The 19895-nt window shown below is 45.5% G+C and overlaps 1 protein-coding gene across 1 annotated transcript in view; it reads left to right on the top strand.

Moving 5' to 3' along the window:
- EPB41L5 (erythrocyte membrane protein band 4.1 like 5) overlaps nt 1–19895 on the top strand; it is a gene marked incomplete in the record, with an annotated part of 2576260 nt that overhangs the window by 1194580 nt on the left and 1361785 nt on the right.

Genomic DNA, 19895 nt, shown 5'->3' with positions numbered 1-19895 from the left:
TACTTAACTGAGATGCTCCACAAGGGCCTGTCTTTTTCCTCTATTAAAATCCACGCTTCAGCAATTTCAGCTCACTATAACACAAAACCACCCCTCTTTTCTCATCCCTTGCTCAAGCAGTATCTGAGGGGCAAAGAACTTAAGACCACCCAGTAGAGCTCCTCTCCCTGCCTGGGACCTTAACTTTGTTTTGGAAAGGCTCACTTTACCTCCTTTCGAGCCAGCTACTACTGCAGACTTAAACTTTATTTCTTGGAAAACAGCCTTCCTATTAGCAATCACTTCAGCTAGAAGGATATCTGAATTACAGGCCCTTATGGCAGTGGAGCCTTTCATCATCTTTCATGCAGACAGGGTATCCCTGAGGACCAATCCATCCTTCATGCCCAAGATGGTTTCCAGTGTGGCTCTTAACCAATCCATTCATTTGCCAACCTTCTACCCCAGTCCACAGAACAAGGGGGAACAGATTCTGCATTCCTTGGACGTGCACAGACAACTTAGATTCTACTTGGACAGAACTAAATTTCGAAGAAAATCTGAACAATTTCTAGTGGCATTTGCTGCTGGTGCAGAGGGGAAGGCTATTTCAAAACACCATTTCTAAATGGATAAGCCATTGCATTAATTTCTGCTATAAGCACCATGGAAAAGCTATCCCCCAGGGGATCAGATCTCATTCCACCAGGGCTGCATCTATTTCTGCAGCCTTTCTCAGAGGTGTTCCTACCAGGGATATTTTAGAAGCTGCTACCTGGAGTTCAGTGCATACTTTCACCAAGCATTATCATTTACCAATTTTCTCTAAATTCAGAGCTGTCTTTGCCACTGCTGTCTTGCAGGGCCTTATAGCTGGCCCTAATGCTGTATAAATCCATCCTCCCAACCATAGCTTTGGGAATCTACCCAAATGGAGTGACTGCAACATTGAAACATGAAGAACATAGTACAGTTGTGTGCACTTATCATAAATGTAGATGTTCGAGTGTATTCACTGTTGCAGTCCTGGTTACCCTCACTCCAGCCCCCTGTTTTTTTCTTACTATACTTCTATTTTCTTTTACTATGCTTAAAAGCCTTTTTGGTGTATTTGCTTTTGATTGGAGGTATATTTTTGTGTTTTTAATTTTATTTGCTCCCCATTTGGGGGGCACCTGACATCTAGGGCAAGAAAAACTGATGTAATGGCGTTGATTGCATGTTTTATACCCCTGATGACCTGATGTCATGGAAGAAGGGACAGCAACCGACGCATGACCCAAGATTTTGTTAATCAGGCCGACTGAGGGCAACCTGCCAGCAGATTACTCAAATGTAATGACTGCAACAGTGAATACACTTGAACATCTACATTTATGTTAAGTGTACACAACTGTACTTTCCTCCTGCCCCCAGAAAACCAGATGGGGATTGCAGGGTTCCTGAATCTCATCAATTCCTTTTTAAAAACCCTACTGCTGATCCAGAAATTATTTCTCAAGGCCCCAAGGGTGTTAAGGCTACTATTGCTAAAAACCCTGTGCCTTCTAATAAGGAATCTAGGGCCTTGGACAGGTGGGGTAAAAAAGTCTATAGTTCTGCAACTCTTGCCATTAGATCCGTGAACTGTCTTTTTCAAATGCTTAAGTATATCAGCAGCATACTTGGGAAGCTATTAAGGCTAAACTTGGAGATATTCTTTCCATGAAGGAGAACAAAGATTTACAAGACTTACTGATTTCTGCCACTTGAGTTAATAAGCATTCACTTCGTTGTGGTTTTGACACTTTGGAGGCTTCCTGCAGAGCAGCAGCCACTGGATGTTCTTCGTTTTTCACTGTTGCAGTCATTACATTTGGGTAATCCTGCTGGCAGGTTGCCCTCAGTCGGCCTGAATTCCAATGTCTTGGGTCCTGCGTCGGCTGCTGTCGCCCCTTCCCTGACGTCAGGTTGTCAGGGGTATAAAAGAAGCAGCCAACGCCATTTTCTTCAGTCTTTCTTGCTGCGCGGTGCCCGAAGCAGAAGCAGTTCGCAAGTTCCGGTCTGCCGACTCCTGAGATTTTCGTGTTCGAGTTTCAAATCCGAAGTTTTCATTAAAGGCTAAGTACCCCGTTGGGGAAACTTTTTTCTTGCTCCAGACCGATGTCAGAAAAAGTTAATAATTGTATTTCTTGTGGGAAGCAAATACCTCATAAGGACTTTCATTCTTACTGTATTCCTTGCCTAGGCCCTGACCACGACGTTTCTAGTTGTCGGTTTTGTGCTAGATTTAACCAACGCACTAAGCGTCAGTACGATTTTGCACTAAGCTATTTTGGGCGCAGATTTAATTATACAGTGCCGTCGGATGGCCAGCCGACTACCGGAGTTCACAAAAAACGCAAAGAAAGACAGGCAACTGAGGTCCAAAACCGACAACGAAGCTTCTCCTAAGCCAGTTGCCGGTTCTCAGTGAGGCGCTTTTGCAGCCCCTGACGCCCACTACTTTAGAGTCGCAGGCCGCTACCGACTCCCAAGTGGAGTCTGTCAGGCCACTGGAAACTCAAGGTATTGGAGCCTCGGAGACTATTCCCTCAGATGGGTCCGGAGCTGCTGAGCAGGCATCTGCTTCTGAGGGTGTTTTCAGACCTAAACAATTTCACATTAAACCAACTACAGCTTCAAAGGCAAAGACCAAAGCACCTTTAAAGGCTAAGAAACAAGTTAACCAGCCACATGGACAGGCCGCCATGCCCAAAAAAACGGATGCTCAAAGTAGCTAAAGACTTAATTACCTTAATCAGGGATTCCCATCCCCCTCCTGATAAGAGGCCTAGGCAAGAGACAGACTATGAATCTTCAGATTAGGTTTCCATTTCCTCAGATTCCTCTTCTGATCAGGAATATTCTCTTCCCCCTATGAGGATTCTGATGCTGAAGAGTCTCTTCCTTCAGCTTCTCCTCCTGAGGACTATTCCTTTGGGGAAACCTTGCATACCATGAGGGAGCATTTCCACTGGGAGAGCCAAGATTTTTCTGAATCTAAGAGGCGGCTCAGGGACTTTCTTGTATTACCTCAACACAGGCCTCTAGCTATTCCACCTGTGTTAGACATTGTAGATGTGTTTTCAGAGTCTAGTCTGACCCCTGACTCCTTACCTCCAGCACCTGTTAAGCCTGACAGATACTACAGGGTTCCTGACTCTCATAATTTCCTTTTCAAAAACCCTGCTGCAGACCCAGAAACTATTTCTCAGGGTCCCAAAGGGGTTAAGGCTTCCACTGCAAAAAAACCCTACCCCCTCTGACAGGGATTCTAGGGCAGTGGATAGATGAGGAAAAAAGATTTGCACATCTGCTACCTTGGCTCTAAGGGCCTTAAACTGCCAGTTTCATATGCTCAGATTTCAGCAATATGTCATGACACTGCTTAAACAGAAAATGTTGGTAAATTCTGAATGTGCAGAAAACAAAGAAATGCAGGATGTATTGCATGCAGCTGAACACGTTGGAAAGCATACTTTTATTCTCTGGAGGCCTCCTGCAGGGCCGCAGTTACAGGTTCTGTAATTAGGAGGCATGCTTGGTTGAAGGAACAAAATCTGCCTGATCATGTCAAAGCTAAATTCTTAGATGCACCATTACAGCATGATACCTTGTTTGGTGTTAAGGCAGAAGAGGTGTTAAAGAAAATGGAGGACAAAGCTAAATCTATGCAAACGGTCAAAGATTTTTTACAAGTACAGCCACTGAGGTTTAGCAGACACCGGCCTACAAAAAATTGGTCCTTTCCACTGCCAGACAGACCTCAAAGGGGCAGATCCAGATGCCCTAGAGGCAGATCCCAGCTGCAAGTTTTGTACAGGTCTAAGCAATGGGGTGCTTCTACCTCCAAAAGTGGAGAGGACAAATCACAACCATACAGGAAACAGTCCCAATGACTTCCCCCTGTCTGCACCAAGCACTTATCTACTGGCAGCACCTTTGGGGGGAAAAATAGCACTTTTTTCTCAAAATTGGCACAGTATAACCCAGGACAAATGGGTTCTAGACAGTGTCACAAGGCTACAAGTTTCACTTCCATACCCTGCCAAGGGCAAATGGTTGGCCAGACCTGCCAAAACATCAATGGGCAGATACTCGAAAACAAGTGTCATCCTTCATGGACATGGGGGCAATTCAACAAGTGCCACAGCAAGAGCAGGGACAAGGATTTTACTCAAGACTGTTCTTGGTACCCAGAAAGGACAAAGCATGGAGACCAATGCTGGACCTATCTGTTCTAAACACTGTCCTGTAAATACCAAAATTCAAGATGGTGACCTTGCAGCAGCTTCTGCCCATGCTGGGCAGAAAGGCTTGGCTCATCACTTTAGACCTAAAAGAGGCATACCTGCCTGTCCCAATGAGACAATCATGCAGAAGATACCTCAGATTCAAGGCTGGTTCAAAGCATTACGAATTCTCTGCACTGCCCTTTGGCTTATCTACTGCACCCTGGGTCTTCACAAAGTGCCTGGCACCAGTAATTGCTTTCTGCAGACAAAGAGGAATACAAATATATCCTTACTTGGACGACTGCCTCATTCAAGCAGAGAACAAGGACATTCTACTACAGCATCTGGCGTTTGTGAAAAGACTTATATAACATGCCTAGGGTCACAGCCAACGAACAGAAATCAAAACTAGTACCCTCACAAGAGGTAATATTCCTGAGTGCAAGCTTAAACACAACTGCCCAGATGGCTTATCTCACGCCAGACAAACAAAGGCAACTGTCTACTTATTTCAAAATCTTAGCAACAAAGGCCCAGTTAACTGCAAGAAAATTTCTGCAGGCTTTGGGCTTCATGACATCCTGCATCCTACTAATTCCATATGCAAGACTGCATATGAGGAAACTTCAGTGGTACCTAAAAAGTGTTTGGAGTCAACATTGCCACAGCCCGGAAACTATAATCACTCTCATTCCCTGCCTTCAACAGGAGTTCCGATGGTGGGCAAAGGCTTGTCACCAAAACAAGGGACAGCCATTCACATTACCCCCAGCCAGGCAGACACTAACAACGAATGCATCAGATTATGCCTGGGGGGCCCACATGGCAGGAAGATGCATTCAGGGCACATGGACCTCAAACCAAATGCATCTACATATCAGTCAAAAAGAGATGCTAGCTGTTCAAAATACCCTGACAGCCTTCAAGGACCTACTTCATCCAGGACATCTACTGATAAAGACAGACAACACCACGGTGATGTGGTATGTAAACGAGCAGGGGGGCACACATTCTTACCCCCTTTGCAAACTAGCCATGACTTTGTGCGACACAGCATCGACTTACCAAGTACATCTGCAGGCACAATTCCTGCCAGGAAGGAAAAATACTTTGGCAGACGAACTAAGCAGAAACCTCATGGAGCCCCAGGAGTGGCAGCTGGATCCACAAGTCTTCAGCATGATAACAAGGAAATGGGGATGCCCGGACATAGATCTATTTGCCTCCCCTCACAACTACCGACTAAAAAGATTCTGCACAAGGATTTATCACAGACAAGCATGGAAAGTGGATGCTCTATCCTTCAGCTGGAAAAACCTATCAGTATATGCCTTTCCCTCTCTGCCTCTCCTCCCCAAGGTACTCCTAAAGGTCAGACCAGAGAAGCCAAAGATGATACTAATTGCCCCAGACTGGCCCCGCCAGCACTGGTAACCAATATTAAGGAGCTTGTCTCAATGCCCAGCTTGGACCTTACCTCAAGTACCTCATCTACTGTCCCAGCAAAACAATCCGATCCTGCACAGCCAACTCAGGACTTTAAACCTGGCAGCATGGCGGATAACGTAGTCATACAAAACACACCTCTCAGCAAAGCTGTGATGGATGTCATTTTGGAAGCCAGAAGACCTAGTACTAGAAAATCTTATGCTGGAAAATGGAAGAGATTCTGTGCTTGGAACCAGGCACAAGGAACAGATACAGCTGTGCCAAATATTCCTCAGATTTTACAATACTTAACTGAGATGCTGGACAAACGCCTATCTTTCTCATCTATTAAAATTCATGCCTCTGCCATTTCGGCTCATTGCAATGCAGAGCCACCAATTTTTTCTCATCCATTATTAAAACAGTACCTCAGAGGGGCCAAAAATGTAAGGCCTCCAAGGAGATCACCAATGCCTGCAGGGGACCTCAACTATGTCTTGGAAAAACTCACCCTGCCTCCATTTGAGCCAGCTGCTACTGCTGATAATAAAGTGTTTATTTTGGAAAACAGCTCTGCTCCTAGCAATAACTTCTGCAAGACTAGTGCCTGTAGCTCTGAAACTCATGACTGTGGAACCTTTTATCATTTTTTATCCGGACAGAGTCTCCCTGAGAACAAACCCAACATTTATGCCTAAAGTGGTGTCCAGTGTGGCTCTTAACCAAACCGTTCATCTGTCAACTTTTTATCCGAATCCATAGAACAAGGGGGGAAGAATTCTGCATTCTTTGGTCATACACAGACAGCTTAGATTCTACTTGGACAGAACCAAAGTTTTCAGAAAGACAGAGCAATTATTAGTGACATATGCTGCAGGATCACAAGGAAAGGCCATCTGCATTCGTTTCTGCTACTTATACCGTGGCAAGCCAGTGCCTAAGGGCATTAGGCCACATTCCACCAGAGCTGCAGCCACTTCAGCAGCCTTTCTCAGGGGAGTACCAACCAAGGACATTTTAGAAGCAGCTACTTGGAGTTCAGTGCACACCTTTACAAAGCACCGTCATCTGCCACTCTAGTCTAAATCCAGGTCAGGCTTTGCCACTGCAGTTCTGCAGGGTCTCATAGCCGCTCCTAATGCTGTTTAGTTCCAGCCTCCCAACAATAGCTTTGGGAATCTACCCAAATGTAATGACTGCAACAGTGAAACACGAAGAACATAGTACAGTTGTGTACACTTACCATAAATGTAGATGTTCGAGTGTATTCACTGTTGCAGTCCAGGTTACCCACCCGCCATCCCCCTTTTCTTCTGATGGAACCTATCTTTCCTTCTCTGATTTATACAACCTATGTGGTGTATTTGCTTGTAGCTGAAGGTAAAGTTTATATTGGTGCTTGTAATCTTATATATAGATATACATTTTGGCTACCCTTTAGGGGGCACCTGACATCTGGGGCAAGAAAAACTAAAGAAAATGGTGTCGGCTGCTGCTTTTATACCCCTGATGACCTGACGTCAGGGAAGGGGCGACAGCAGCCGACGCACGACCCAAGACTTTGGAATTCAGGCTGACTGAGGGCAAACTGCCAGCAGGATTACCCAAATGTAATGACTGCAACAGTGAATACACTCGAACATCTACATTTATGGGAAGTGTACACAACTGTACTTTCTGTAATTAGAAGGCATGCTTGGCTCAGGGAGCAGCCTCTTTCTGAACCAGTTAAATCTAAATTGCTGGATGTTCCTTTCACAAGGACTATCTTTTAATAATAAGGCTGAGGAGGTACTAAAGAAGTTGGAGGATAAGGCAAAATCTATGCAAGCTGTGAAAGATTTCCTTCAAGTTCAGCCACCTCTGTTTAGTAGGCATTGTCCTTCCAAGAATTGGTCTTTCCCTGATCCTGGCAAGCAGGGCCTCGTGGTTTCAGATCTTCCAGAGGGCAGGCTTCTGCCTCTCAAAGGGCTAAAGAATGGTATTCTTCTTCTTGCTAAATCTGGGAGTTCTAAGCCAGCTTCCCAAAGCAGACATTCTCAATGACTCCATCCTTCTGCCTACCTCTGCGGACCCTGGGTTTCCTTTGAGGGGAAGGTTAGCCCGGTTCGCAGAGGTATGGTCTACCATCACAGACGACAAATGGGTGCTCAATATTGTAAACCAAGGTTGCAAGTTTTACTTTAACACCTTCCCTGTTTTACAAGGATACCCAGAGCTCTCAGGGCAGAGGTAGAAACTCAAATTTCTTCTCTACTGACTGTGGGGGCTGCAGAGCCAGTTCCTGCAAATCAGGCAGGCCTAGGGTTTTATTCAAGGCTTTTTCTGGTACCCAAGAAAGGGGGCACCTGGCGCCCTGTTCTGGATCTGTCCATTCTAAACACTTTTCTGGTGATTCCCAAATTCAAGATGCTCACCCTTCAACAATTACTACCAGTGCTGGGCAAGGATTCGTGGCTGGTGACTTTGGATCTCAAGGAGGCTTATCTGCACATCCCATTAAGGGAAAGTTGCAGGCAGTTCCTTCGCTTCAGGGCTGGGGAGCAACAATTTTAATTCTCTTCATTGCCCTTTGGCTTATGTACTGCTCCCAGACTTTTTACGAAGTGCCTTGCTCCAGCCATTGCTTTTTTCAGGCAGAGAAACATTCAAATTTATCCTTACCTGGACGATTGCCTCATTCAGGCAAACTCCCCAGAGCAACTAGAAAAGGATTTGGATTTCGTGAAGAACATTCTCACCTCTTTCGGCTACACACTCGACGAAAAGAAGTCAAAGTTGGTTCCTTCAAGGGAGATTGTTTTCCTGGGAGCAAGTGAATACAGCCACCCAGATGGTATTCCTCCCCCAACAGAAGCAAGATCTTTCGGCTTACTTCATGAACTTGGCAAGCATGACCCAGCTCTCTACAAGGCAATTCCTGCAAGCACTGGGGTTCATGGCTTCTTGTATTTTGATGATCCCATATGCAAGGCTGCATATGAGAAAACTGCAGTGGTACCTGAAGAATCTTTGGTGTCAACACACACAGGACTTAGACTTGATTCTTCCCCTGGTTCCCTGTTTACAAATAGAGTTCCTCTGGTGGGCAACAGCCTGTTCTCAGAACACGAGTCTGCCTTTCCGCCCACCGCCTGCCAGCCAGACTCTCACCACAGATACCTCGGATGTTGCATGGGGGGGCTCATCTGGAGGGCAGGGGCATACAGGGGACTTGGAGCACCCAGCAGATTCATCTGCACATAAACTTAAAAGAATTGATGGCAGTGTAGCAGACCTTGCTGACTTTCAAGGACCTACTCTACCCTGGGACTCTGCTGATCAGGACAGACATTACCACAGTCATATGGTACACCAACAAGCAAGGGGGGGGAGGGCTCACTCTTACCCCTTGTGCAGACCAAGCATGAGACTATGGTCCCTAGCAGCATCCATGGGCTTACGTCTAATAGCCCAGTATCTTCCAGGGAGGCTAAACTCCTTGGCGGATCATTTGAGCAGACATATTCTGGATCCTCATGAATGGCAACTGAACAGGGGCATTTTCCATCGCATCACTCATCATTGGGGCACCTCACAAGTGGATCTTTTCTCCTCTCACACCAATCATCTCCTTCCAACCTTCTGCACCAGGGAGTTTCACAACAAAGCTTGGAGGGTGGATGTGTTGTCCTTCCCATGGACGCATTTCTGTGTTTGCATTCACTCCTCTGCCTCTTCTTCCCAGTGTGCTGCTAAAGATAAGGGACAAAAAGCCAAAGGCTATTCTGATCGCTCCAGATTGGCCCAGGCAGCATTGGTATCCCCTCCTTCGCAGTCCTTCCCAGGCTCAGCCTTGGCAACTTCCCCTGGTACCAGATCTGTTGGTTCAGGGAGGGGGAAAGTTCCTTCATCCTCATCTTCAAACTCTGCATTTCTTCAATCAAAATTCACGCTTCATCAATTTCAGCTTATTGTTCTTTTCAGCAACCCATTTTTTCTCACCCCTTGATGAAGCAGTTCCTGAGGGGAGCTAGTAATCTTAGACCTGCCAGAAGAGCTCCTGCTTGGGATCTTAATTTTGTCCTGGAAAATCTTACTCTGCCTCCCTTTGAACCAGCTGCCTCTGCAGATTTAAAGTTTCTATCCTGGAAGACTGCTTTTCTTTTAGCTATTACTTCAGCTGGAAGGGTATCAGATTTGCAAGCCTTAATGGCAGTAGAACCTTTCATTATTTTTCACTCCGATCGGGTTTCTCTGAGTACCAATCCCTCCTTTATGCCTAAGGTGGTTTCCAGTTTAACCCTTAACCGGTCTGTTCACCTGCCAACATTTTTGAACATTCCCCAAAATGAAGGGGAAAGGATTCTGCACTCTCTTGATGTGCATAGACAGCTGAGATTTTACTTAGAATTAAATCCTTTCGAAAATCTGAACATTATTGGTTAGTTTTGCTCCTGGGGCTCAGGGTAAAGCTATTTCAAAACCATCTCCAAATGGATTGCTCATTGTATTCACTTTTGTTACCTGCAGCATGGGAAGGTTCCCCCTCAGGGTATTAGGACCCTTTCTACTAAAGCAGCCTCTACGTATGCAGCCTTTCTGAGAGGTGTACTTACTAAGGACATTCTAGAAGCAGCTACTTGGTCTTCTGTTCATACTTTCGCAAAGCATTACAATCTACCTTTGTTTTCTAAATCCAGGGCTGGTTTTGCCTCTGCAGTTTTGCAGACCCTCCTTACCAACCCTTAATCTGTGATCCTTCCTCCCCTTTGTCTTCTTACCGGGCTTTGGGAATCAACCCATATGTGAGGACTGCAACAGTGAAACACGAAGAACATAGTACAGTTGTGTACACTTATCATAAATGTAGATTTTCGAGTGTATTCACTGTTGCAGTCCTGGTTTCCCACCCTCCATTCCTCCTTTTTTTCTAAGGCACAGACTATAGATTTTTATTTTTGTGTATGACGTGTTCAGGGTGCTACCATTCCTGGGTTAGCCTTCTTTTGGGGGCTCCTGACAGTTAAGGCAAGAAAAACTGAGGAAATGGCGTTGGCTGCCTCTTTTTATACCTGACGTACTAACATCAGTTTTACAACCGGTGGCAGCCGACGTCGTATACCAAGGCCCCTGGTATTCGGGCTGACTGAGGGCTACCGGGAGCCGGATAACCCATATGTGAGGACTGCAACAGTGAATACACTCTAACATCTACATTTATGGTAAGTGTACACAACTGTACTTTATGGTAAGACACAACTTCTTTTTCCTGATTTCATGCAGAAGTCGATATCACTGTTTTTTCCAGTCACTAAGAAATTCCACGTGCCATTGTTCAACATTGCATTGATGGATTTGATTTCCAGCATTTGACCCTGCTCAGGATTGATTAAAAGAGCCATCACTAGAATCCCCACTACTTTAGAAAGAAAAAAGGGTTAAGCTTTGTCTAGCCCACCCAGAACAGATACTTTTCTAACAAAATAATTCCACTTTATTCCAGTGTGTCCATGCCATGTCTTTCACGCAAAATGCATCTCTTGTAAAACCTTAGATACCTGCATTTCTTCTAAATGTTTGTTGCTGTTCAGGGTCTGTTAAACCGGTCAGCCTCTGGGAATGCTGGGATATGTTTTGATCTGAAGTAGTTAACTTAATTTTATCTGCAACCTGTGGGTATACGAATCCGTATCGGATCCAAGCCGGCAACTTTTTTTCTAGCATCTGCTCCAGGCTCCGAGCTCCTCCCCTTATCCATAATGCCCTACCATATCCTATCTTCCCTTAGATCTCGTTTGCCGCGCCAGTAGTGTGCATCGTTGTCTCCTTTGCTCTGAGCTATAAAAGGGATAGTAAGTGGAAACTTTTGTCTAGATCTAGTGTGATTGTGTAGGATTAACCTTCCTCCCCTTCTTCATTAGTCGCATTGTCGTTAGTGTAAAAAAAAAAAAGTTTTGTTGGTAGTAGAGTAGTTCTCAGGCCCGCCCTTCCTGTACATGTGTATGTGGTTTTTTGTGGGAAGGTAGTATCCTTACCTTTGAATGCAGGACTGTGGCTGATCAACCAAAGCCTGTATTCAAAAAATGTACAGAATATGGCCATAAGCTTTCCCCTGCTGATGGTCACTCTGTGTTATATGTCTAGGAGTAGCGCATCTATCCACCCAGTTTGCTATTTATTCAGGCTTCAACCCCAGGGCCCTTGGGGATCGAAAGGCCAAGCTAGTCACCAAAGGCCTTCTCCCAGTTGCCATGCTGGATTCTGCCTCTGCCTCAAGTACACCCCCCCAGACAGGGACTCAACCTCCCTCTTCGCCTGGCAATGGGCCCTCTAAGGACAGATCTTCAGTCAGCGAGGCTGATAAAGAGAAGGAAAGACGCAGAGAAGAAGGGGAGAAAAAGAAAGACAGGCATCGCAAGAGGTCCCCAGACAGGGAGCTCTTTCTCAGCCCTCCATCCAAGACCAAGATGCCTGTTTCTCCTCGGCTCCGGTCACCACGATTCTCACCCGAGCCATTGGAACTTTCGGATCTGAGGCCGTCCACCCCTCTGCGCAGACCAGCCAGATCTGAGTCGGTGGCCTCTTTGAGGTCGACTCGGAGCCTATCGGAAATGGATATGGACAGGATGATGCGGAAATTTCTTCAGACCCAAATTCAGATGGGAGTCTTGTCAGGTCCCTCTCCCTCTGGACGGGTGACTTCCATGCCTGTTTTCTGCCCCATCTCTCCTTCCCCGATCCATGCTTTGGGGCTTTTGGATCCAAGGTTCTTCGGAGCTGGTAGCTCGGCACCAACGGTTCCTCCATCCTCGACTCCGGCTGTTAACTTGAGTTCCTCTGATCCGACCTGCTTGGATCCAAGTGACTCTCGGAGCTGCGGACAGGGAGTCGGACCCAGGGGAATGGATTCTTCGGCTTCGACCCTTTCGGACCCTATTCGTTCCCTCGGACATCAGGCTACCCTGTCATTGGCCCCGGTCCTCGCTTCCGCAGGGAGACCCCAGCCCATTCCCTCAGACACCACCCAGGCCCTCCTGGATTTGGTGATGACTCCCTTCATCCTGTCACAGGGACAGCCCGTGCCGGAGGATCACCAGGCCATTTTCCTCGAGGAAACTCCTGCAGCTCGCGGATCCCCTTCTGAAAGTCCCACTGAAGAGGGTCATCGCAAGCGCAAGTGTAAGAGGAGGCACCTGGACTCCCCCAAGTCCCTCACCACTGACACAGACTTAGATGAAGAAGGTTCCCCCAGGTCACCTCTCGAAGACGTCTCCTTCAGAGAAATTATGGAAATCCTCCGCCAGAGGGGAGGTTGGTCATCCCCAAAATCTTCTTGTGATGAGTCAGTGTTCCTGGAGGCCTTTGGCACAGGCCCATCTACTTCCTGGGTGTCCCCACCAGCAGACCCCTTGCTGGACCTCATCACCACGAGGCCAGGGAAGGAGCCTGATACCATAGAGCCCATCCCCAAACGTCCTGACAAGGTCTTGTCTCCTCCTTCGGATAGACAACCCTGGTCGAAAGGAACCCCAGTTGATGCTATGTTGGTCGCAGTGGCCACAAGGAAGGAACTAGCACAGGAGAGTTCATTAGTCCACCCTCCAGACAAGGAGTCCAGGTTGGTGGATAGGTTTGGGAAGCGCGTATACTCTTCCACGACTTTTTCTATTTGTGCGCTGAACTATTTGGCACATGCGATTCGACTTCAGCGAGACCTTGCTTCGGAATTCGCTGAGACTCCCCCAGAGTCTTTATCGCCGCAGGACAAACAGCTGTTTTCAGTGAAAATGTCTACTCTGAAATCGGTCTCGAATACATCTATGCGGCTACTTTCCAATGCCATGGAAGGAGCGGCTGGGACAGGCATAGCCATGAGGCATCATGCCTGGCTCAGATTGTGTCAGCTCGCAGACCCTTTCAAGGCGTCGTTTATCAACACTCCCTACGACGGCTCTTCCCTTTTTGGGAAGACAGTACATGACACACTGGTCCAGAGCGAAAAGGACGGGAAGACTTTGTCTGCCGTCGGAGTCCGCTTCTCTAACCCTCAGCGGTCCTTCTCTAGGAATCAGAGGGCAGAAAAAGATGTGGTTCCGAAAATCAGTTTTCCCGGGATTCTCGGGGCAGCTATTCCCCCAGAGGCAGAGGGGGACAAGATAGACTCCGACCCAGAGGTAGAGGGGGTCCCAGGAATTTCAGGTCTAGGGAACCCTTTTCTGATAGACCCGGTCAGCAGCCCTGAGGGGTTGCCCGACTGTCCTACTCTGGAGGCAGTCAGCGACGATTGTCCTTACACCCAGCGGCATGGGAGTCCGTCACGACAAATCGCTGGGTTCTTCAGATAATATCCAGAGATTACTCTATTCCTTTCATTGCCCCTCCAAACATTACAAGACACCTCCCGGATGTTCCACCCGCTCACAGGGAGGCCATAGCTTTAGAGGTTTCAAAGCTGCTTATCAAACGAGCCATCGAAAAGGTTCCCCCCAATCAGGCCGGATTAGGCGTCTACTCAAGGTTCTTTTTGGTGCCAAAAAAGACGGTGGACCTCAGGCCCCATACTAGACCTGTCCACATTAAACCTGTCGGTAGCAAAACAGAAATTCCGGATGGTCACTCTACAGTCTATTCTACCTTATCTCCGAGAGTGCAACTGGATGTGCTCGTTAGACCTTCAGGATGCTTACTACCACATCAAAATACACAGAAGCTCCAGGATGTTTCTGCGCTTCTGGCTGGGAGCCAGTCACTTTCAGTTCAGGGCCCTACCCTTTGGTCTCACCACAGCCCCCAGGGTGTTCACCAAGGTAATGGCAGTTGTAGCGGCCCACCTGAGGCTTCAGTGTATTCAGGTGTTTCCTTACCTGGACGACTGGCTCGTCGCTGCGCACAAGCAGCATCACTTGTGTCTGGCCCGAGATTATTTCATTTGGTTAGCAGACTCACTGGAAATTACAGTCAGTGTTCACAAATCCCATTTGCAACCAGTACAAATTCTAGACTTCATTGGGGCACGGTTGGACACTTTGCAGATGAAGGTATTCCTAACTCCAGACAGGATTCTACATCTCGGGGGCCACATAGCTCAGATAGCGAACTCCCTGTCTTCAAAGGCGAGCAAGGTTCTCCGTGCTCTGGGCTCCATGGCTGCCGCCATATCTATTCTCCCATATGCACGTCTTCACATGCGGGTTCTTCAGTGGACTCTGACGGTCCAGTGGTCCTGGCTAGACCTACCCATGGAATTTCCAATCAAGATCAGCCACGTCTGCATGACATCTGTTCTTTGGTGGTTAACATCACCGGAGATATCAACAGGACGTCCATTTGCATCAACCCCAGTCCAAACCACAGTGACCACGGACGCCTCCCAACTCTGGTGGGGGGGACACTGTTTGGGAAGGACAGTCCAGGGCACGTGGTCCCAAACAGAGACCAATTTGCACATAAATGTTATAGAGATGAGGGCAGTGCTTTTAGCGTTGGAAGCCTTTCACACAGTCTTCCCTCTCGGATTGATTGCAATTCAGTCAGACAACATGTCGGTCATCTGGTATGTCAACAAGCAGGGGGGGAACCAGATCCTACCCCCTATGTCGCGAGGCCATGAGAGTGTGGGAATGGATGATTTCCACCGGTCGGAGTCTGATAGCAATGCACTTTCTGTGCAGACAGATTGAGCCGGGCCATTCTGATGCCCTACGAGTGGTCTCTGAAACAGTCAGTAGCTGAGAAGATTTTCCGGACATGGGATCAGCCTTGCTGCGATCTCTTCGCATCTCCTTCCAACGCGAAGTGCAGCGAGTTCTTCACTCTGATTCCCTCACCAGGGGAAGTCCCCAGAGACGCTCTAGTCCATGCTTGCCCCCCCCCCCCGGGCTTCTGTATGCCTATCCTCCATTGCCACTCATTCCGAAGTTTCTTCAGAAAGCTTGCCGACTTGTCCCGTTCTGGCCTCGTCAGGTTTGGTTCCCATTCCTTTGGTCTCCTCTATTAGCTCCCCCATGGGTTCTGGATCCCTGCCCAGATCTAATTTCCCATCCGTCAGGGACATGTCCACCCTATCTGGGCAGCCTCAAGCTTACAGTTTGGTTGCTCCAGTTCCATTAATCGCCAGGACTCCCGGTCTTTCATCCCAGGTCAAATCGATTCTAGTGGCCTCTCTTAAAGATTCCACTAGAAAACTATATTGCAGTAAATGGAATCACTTTTCCATTTGGGCTTCACAGAGAGATATAGATCCCTTTACAGCTCCTGTTCCAGCGGTGTTGGACTTCCTGTCTAGCATTTTTCAGCAAGGAGCTAGTTCCTCCACAGTGAAAGTACAATTGGCAGCCATTTCCAGTTTTCACGTTGGTGAAGACAACATGGCCTTAGCCTCCTCTAGGCTGTGTAAGGCTTTTCTCAAAGGTACTTTTCTGCTATGGCCCCTTGTCAGGGATTCTTTACCTCCTTGGGACCTTACTTTTGTTTTACAGGCATTGGTTGCCCCTCCTTTCGAACCCGCAGCTTCGGTGGACTTAAAATTTTTGTTCTGGAAGACAGCTTTCCTAGTTGCCATCACTTAGGCTAGGAGAGTTTCTGAGCTTCAAGCTTAAACCAGTCCATTAATCTGCCCTTTTTCTTTCCCAACTTCCAAAATAAAGGTGAATACAAACTCCATTTGTTAGATGTTCATAGACAACTTTGTTTTTATCTTCATAGAACAAAGTCTTTCCGCAAGACTGACCAATTGTTTCCTTTTCCAAAGCATTTATGGGAAAAGCTATTTCTAAAGTTTCTTTAGCCAGATGGATCACTCTTTGCATTTCATATGCTTACAAAGCAAAAGGTTTATCTCCTCCTGGTATAGTTAAGGCTCACTCTACCAGGTCCATGGTGACTTCTGCGGCTTTTTGGTCCAGAGTACCTTTGGACGAAATTTGTGCAGCAGCGACATGGGCCAATTCACATACCTTCATTTCCCATTACAAATTGGATCTGATTTCGAGGGGTAGAGCATCCTTTGGCTCTGCAGTGCTCAGGAATATCCGTCCATAAGGGTCTCCCAGGATCAGAGTAGCTGGGGACTCTGTCCCACAGGTTGCAGATAAAATGAAGTTAACTACTTCAGATAAAGAAGTTATGTACTCACCATAACGTTCCATCTGAGTAGTTATACTTAATTTTTCTGCAACATTCCCTCCCTCCATCCCCCGGACCTTATCCTGTTTTCAGGTTGGTTATTGGGTTGAGTTGCATATATATTGTTAGTTGCAGCAAACTTGATCTGAGGGAAGATGTTAGATGGTAGGGCATTATGGGTAAGGGGAGGAGCTCTGAGCTTGGAGCAGATGCTAGAAAAAAAGTTGCTGGCTCGGATCCAATACAGATCCGTATAAACGCAGGTTGCAGAAAAATTAAGTATAACTACTCAGATGGAACGTTATGGTGAGTACATAACTTCTTTTTTACTGTAATAACAAAGCAGTTCTGTAGGTTCAGATAGATTAGAAACTGTGTGTAATTAATAGTAAATTAACATCTGTTTCTGTATCCTTTACCATGATAGCCAGCTAGTGGTTTATATTGTGTTAAGGTGGGAGGTAAAATTGTGAAATGGAAGGGAACTCAATTTGGCTCTAAAGTGGGTATGTACTATAAAAAAAATGGTACAGTTGAGAAGCATGACCAATTCCTTCCAGATTAGATGCTATTTGTTAGTATTTGGGCTTTAGTTATAAGTAAGGATGCAGGCATTGTGCAGACTTTTTTTTTTTTTGACCCTATAGTTGATGATTTTTGAAAAGGTAGAACTGTCATTTGCTGGCTGAGAACACATTACTGATAACTACGGATAATGTAGGAGGAAGATGTCGGATAATAATGCTCGAGGCTTTCCTGCATGCTGTGGTGTTGCATTGTAGACTACTGTTGGTGCTATTCATTGGGGGATTCGCTACTTGTTCACCTGGAGGTGGAAGTGTGGTTTACCATCCCGCTGCTTAGATGACTCAGCACATGTGGTCTTAAAAGTGATATAATTTGGAGGTTTTCCTGGCCCTGGAGTATGGAAATGTGCACTGTCATGGAGGGTTAAAGTGTCTTGTTAAATTTCAGGATTTATTGCCTATAATTTTCAGGTCATTCAGGACTATGAACGATGTCCTCTTTGTGAATAACATCCTCAGTGCTGAAGTGTTATACCCTAGCAATGTAAAAAATACCCTCATTAATGTAAATGCTATCTGTTTTCACTGCTTATTTGTTACACTGCACTTAATCTTCCCATGAACTTTGATTTCTGTATTATGTTAATTAACTTGGAGGTCAAGGGCAATACTTATTACTGCAGAATATTTCATTTCATCCCTCCAGGATCCATGGGAAAATTACAGCTCAGCATTTTTAAGCTCATTAATAGTGCAGTTGTTTAAAAATAGAAATAGTAGTAATACTTGTAGATAGTACAAAAACTGTTAATGCAGGTTTTCAAGGATTTTGACAGTGGGGCACTCTTGCTGCAGACCAATAATGCATTGCACCTTTTGGATTACTGTTTTCTAGAGGGGTGCTTTAGTACCTTGTTTCCAGCTGTATGAACTAGTTCCAGGTGTTAGATTGGAAATAAGGGTGAGGGGTTTGCTATACGGATTGACTCCCAATTTGAGAAACTGGTGGTAGAGTTCATTAACCAATTTGTGTCTGAATTATCTGTAGATATTTTTTACTTGTGCAGAGGGTATATTTTTGAAGAATAGTGGTAAGCCTAATACTTGCTTCAGATTTTTTTAAATATTTTTAATTTTGTGCATTTTGGGTTGTGTTGGGTTGGGTTTGGTGACCTAGGGTGTGTACACACAAGGCCTTTATGAATTTTGCAGCCTTGTCCTCCTCTTTGCTTGCTTGTTAGTGAAGCTTTTTATTGACTTCTACAGTTTTGGAGGGATTGATTTAAAAGACAAACATAAAAGCATATCTGCTCTTGCATAAAGTAAATGAAGTTCAAATTTTAACTCCTGTGAGAGCTTTGTGCCAAGGCACCAGAGGAGTACAATAAAAGATCTTTTATATACAAGCCGATACTCCTTTCTGTTTTCTTATAACATTTAAAGTTTTATAGTTTTTTTCTTGATTGTTTTATTTGCTTTAAATGACATCTGCTTTTTCTTTGTATATAGCCTGCTTTTGCTTAGTTTGTTGAAATGTGCGTTATTTTGCTTTGTTAAATTGTCTATTTGCCTTTAGTTGGGTCTGCTTTCTAGGTTTGCCAAACTCTTCCCTTTGTTTTAATGGACTGATTTCCTGAAATATCAAGAGTCCGTGACTTTCTCATTTTCCTGAGGGAAAAGTTTGTCTGAGCTGAGAGCAGTAATTGCATTATTACTGAAGGTGTCATTCCAGTTCGTGTTATTTCTTCATTAGTAGTTACTGACCTGTGTCTGATAGGAATCCAATATATGACAGAATTTTTATATGTAGTATGTTGAAGGACCACTCTGGTATTACTGGGTTTTCAAACATTTTTTATTTGTGCATTTTTCTAGACAGTTTTTTTCATCAGATGCTGGGCCATCTTGGTCATTCTGTAATTATGGGTTGCGTGATATAGCTATGTTTGGTGGGGGCCTGTCAGTTTGTCTCCTAGAATGATCTGCTTCTAATATTTTGGCTTTTTGTGAAAGAGATCAGTAAACATAATATAGTTGCGGGGTGTGGGGAGGAAGGTATTCTACTGTTGTGATGATTTTCACTGAATTTTTTATTGTGAGCTTTACCCAAGTGTTTAAGTACACTCTTTGGTAGAGGTGTTGTAGTCAACTAGTGGGGTCAAAGCAGTGCTTAGTTTTAATGAGTTGAAGACCACTTCTATGTTTCACTTTGTGGGTTGTTGCAGGATGTATAGGAGGTTTTGTCTGACATGGTCTTCTGCCCCCCCCCCCCCCCCCCTTGTCATCTCTCTCTTCTCATCTGTATTGAGAAATGGAATGGTCTTCTCTTGTTTCTGCCTTACAGGAGCATTCTGTTTACCAGCCTTTGTCTGATGTTTTGGAATGGGGTCAGGAATTGTTGTATTTTGTCCTTCAGGCTTTTGGGTTAGAATAGTTTATCATTGCAATTGTTATTACAAATTTAGAGTAGTTTTCTTGTGACCAGTTTGATTTGACTGCAAAATGCAATTTGGGAAGCTACTGAAAAAAGTTTAAACAGGGATATTACTTCATTTAGGTTAGAAAATTCTTAGAGCAAAACAGTTCAAGTAAAAAAGGA

The sequence above is a fragment of the Protopterus annectens genome, chromosome 2.part0, assembly GCF_019279795.1.
Source record: "Protopterus annectens isolate FY-2018-M chromosome 2.part0, PAN1.0, whole genome shotgun sequence".
In the NCBI taxonomy this organism is placed as follows: Eukaryota; Metazoa; Chordata; order Ceratodontiformes; family Protopteridae; genus Protopterus; species Protopterus annectens.
Note: the sequence above shows the minus strand (reverse complement) of the source record. Positions and strands in the feature narration are given on the sequence as shown.